This window comes from Austrofundulus limnaeus, unplaced genomic scaffold (genome assembly GCF_001266775.1).
Source record: "Austrofundulus limnaeus strain Quisiro unplaced genomic scaffold, Austrofundulus_limnaeus-1.0 Scaffold29, whole genome shotgun sequence".
In the NCBI taxonomy this organism is placed as follows: Eukaryota; Metazoa; Chordata; class Actinopteri; order Cyprinodontiformes; family Rivulidae; genus Austrofundulus; species Austrofundulus limnaeus.
The window spans coordinates 966707-970220 of NW_013952431.1; the positions used below are offsets into that span (position 1 = coordinate 966707).

General features: G+C 37.9%; 1 protein-coding gene across 1 annotated transcript in view; it reads left to right on the forward strand.

The window, feature by feature from the left end:
* The window catches only part of LOC106515433 (serine/Arginine-related protein 53), a 40734-nt gene that overhangs the window by 20443 nt on the left and 16777 nt on the right, over positions 1 to 3514 (forward strand). The window lies entirely within an intron of this gene.

The following is a 3514-nucleotide window of genomic DNA, read 5'->3' on the forward strand; positions in this document are numbered from 1 at the left end:
GTGTGTGTGTGTGTGTGTGTGTGTGTGTGTGTGTGTGTGTGTATTCACATGCTCCTGGTCCCCACACAGCATACTATGAATAATGATTCGACTGGGGTCAGATTCCTCTGGAGACGCTCACCTGTATCTGACACTAGTGGTATCGCGTAGCTGCCATTAATGTCCAAATTTCAGTGAAAACAGAAATAGAATACAGATAAAGGTAACACACCATCCAGCTTCACACCCAGACACATAATTACCCCAATGGGTTGTGGTGAGGGATCATATCCCAGCACGCAGTGGGAGGTCAGCGGCGATAAGCTTCAGCCCAGCTCCCAACATGGAGCATAATTACTCTATTGATAATTCACCAGGAAAATGGTTCCAGCCAATTGCAGAGCTCCGATATAATGGATTGGACGATGAAACGAGGGACGAATGGAGGAAGGAGGCTGTGAGGGGGCATGCGTATGTGGGTGGGTTACACGTGAGGGCACCCAGCAAGGGCCTTTTATTAGAAATGAAAATATGTTTAGGTCATAGGGGGACCCATTTTTCCTGGAGATAATAAAGCCAATAAAATGTAAAGCAGGGGAAGAGCTTGGAATGGGGTCCAACTGCGGTTGTTTATCAGTGTGTGTCTTGCATTAGCCCATTTATTCCCTGCCTCAAATTAGCTAATCATTCTCCAAGGGGAAGGCCTTGGTCAGAAAATTGACATTTAGCAGCATAGGCTCACTCTATTAACTACAGTAAATTTAATTTGCTGCACACCCCAGAAGTGGACAGTTTTTTTTTTTGCCATCAGAAAGAGAAAAGGAAGGGAAACCGCAAACTAAAGAGAGGTGTAAATAAATTGTGTTTATTGCATCTTTTTTGCATCTGGCTACAATTTGCTTGGCCGTTAATGTGGGACATAGGGATGGAACATTACAGTCCTGGTACATTTCTTCTTATGTACTGATGATTATAAACACATGCAGGCTTTGCCAAGACACAGTTTCTCTCATTCAGAGTCTGAATTAGATCATTGTTGGATTGTCTCTGGAGCTTCCAAAATGCTGACAGGTTTCTTGTTCCGTTTGAAAATTGTCTGTTTAAGGACACTTTCACATATATCTCTGAATCAGATGTCAGTATAGTTCTAGAAAGCATTTTATCGTTGTCTGATTGTGAATTATGGCCTCAGACTTACTGGTGAGAAGAGCTGACTTAATTTGATCCCAACTACTTTTACACTTAGCTGTGCTCCAGTGGCAACTGAAGGTCAAGATTTTAAGATACCAAAAGAATCAGGATGTCAATGACTACACATTGAGATCCTGTTCATGAAAACCAACTGCTTTTCTTTAAATCAGGGTTTGACAATTGATTGGAGGTTCCTTTCCAACATACTGTATTTAGAGTAGAATTTCTCAGAGAGGCTGAGCAGTGGGATTTCCTCGATAGAACAAACCCTCCTATCCTTTTCAAATGGTGGGTTGCATGCAAGATTTCCATTTTTCTGATTCCTGGCATCATGAACTGGCTTGACTCTTTGTTACACCTTGTAAACATGTTTATTTGTCCTGGAAGATGGACYTTTTAACACAGATTCTCATTTTGTGTCGGCCTTTAGTGGACATTTGAGGAGCTGCCCAGTTGATATTTTCATTAGAGTTTTTCAACTTAAACATAAATTTCAACCTCAGTATTTGAAATGGCTTAGTTTTTTTAATATTTCAAAGGTCTTAGTCATTTTATGACCTCAGTTAAAAAAAAAATTATTTGTCAGTTGCACCCCAGTGTTGTTGAAAAAAAAAAAAAAAKAAAAAAACAACCCAGAATAGTGTTTTCTTTCTCTTATTGTCCTTTTGAATGAAATCCCCTTCCGGCGCGACTTTGGCATGGTGCAGTGACTCTCCAGTGATCAGGATCGCCCAGGCCTAATTGATTGCAACAGTTGTCGGAGTGTTGTCTGTTAGGTTGGTGACAGGTGTCTGAAGAAAATGATTAGTTTTCTGTTGGGAGAGAGACAGCTCTGGATGTCCCAAACTGCAAACTAATAAAGGGGGGAAAGCAATAAAGCTCATGGACAGCAGGTTTGACTGTTTTTATAGACAAATCAATAAAATGATAGATGATGGAAAATAACGGCATCTCAGCTGCTGATTTCTACTGGGGCTACAAATCATGCCCCCCCCCCCCCCCCAATATACACACACACATTCTCGTCACACAGAATGCAGTCACACACACGTATCTTTGTAGAGCATGCTAGTATAATGTGGTGTGACACATAAATGCTCTTATAAGATGAGTAGAGCACACAGAAATAAGTTACACTTTGAATTTCCTTTTTCTTGGTGTTTAAATCAGAGTGCTAATTTTTGTGTGTCATGGCTAACAAAGTAAATCTTCCACTGTAAATCTTTTAGAGACCAGAAAGCCACTGTCAGGATCAATACAGAGGACAGGTCTTCCTCTGAGCCAACCTCTAATTGGCTCAATTTCTTCTCTGTGTGTGTGTGTTTGTGTGTGTGGGTGTGCGTGCGTGCGTGCGTGCGTGCGTTTTTTATGGTGTATTGGTTTGTATATAACTATTATTATGTTGTCCATTGAAAGATGAACCTTCTTACTCCAGGGAAATTTCATCACTGTTAGTTTTATTTTTTATTTTTTTGTTTAAAGAATGCAAACATTACATTGTTTTTATGTTATAATTTAAAGTCCCAATCTAGACAAAATTATTCTTGTTTGTCTTTGACTTTTATGGTAGATTTGATTTATTTATTTATTTTTTTTCGGGGTGGGGGCTTTTTAGTTTTGTCCATTTCATCATCATCATCGTTTATTTATAAAGCACAATAAAAACCAAAGTGCTGTACAGGAGCATAAAATAAAAACAATGAACAAAGTACAGTAATAAAATGTAAAATGAACAATAAAATCAAACAAAACAGCAAAGGCTGGCCTAATGATCCTGCTCTTCAGACTCAAATGCCTGTTTAAACAGATGAGTTTTTAACAGAGACTTAAACTCATTTCACCTTTTTTCACCTTTTATTCTTAATATTTTTTCTGCACTTTACATTACTTTACTTTTAGAATTTAAGTAGTTTTAATACCGGTACTTTTACACTTTTACTTGAGCAAAAAGCTTGATTTGATACTTTTACTTTGAAAAATGTACTTTTATACCCTAGTATCTATATTTCTACTTAAGTAATGAATGTGAATACTTTTGACACCTCCAGTTGTAGACGTACATCAAATGATTACTTTCTTAAGTTTCAATAAAATGTGTTCAGTGGTTCATCAGATATTTTGCCAACAGTTAAAGAAGTTGTGCTTAAAATGTAGGTTGGAGATCAGTCTCAGCTACAACCACATCAAATTTGAGCTCAGCATCTGTTATATCTGCACTGTGTTGTAAATAGTTTATTGTGTTTTTAAAGTTCAGTACACATTGTGTGCATTTTATAATTGTCATCCTACTCAGTTGCACATCGCTTGAATAACTGCACAGCTTTTTTATAATCTTGTTATATAT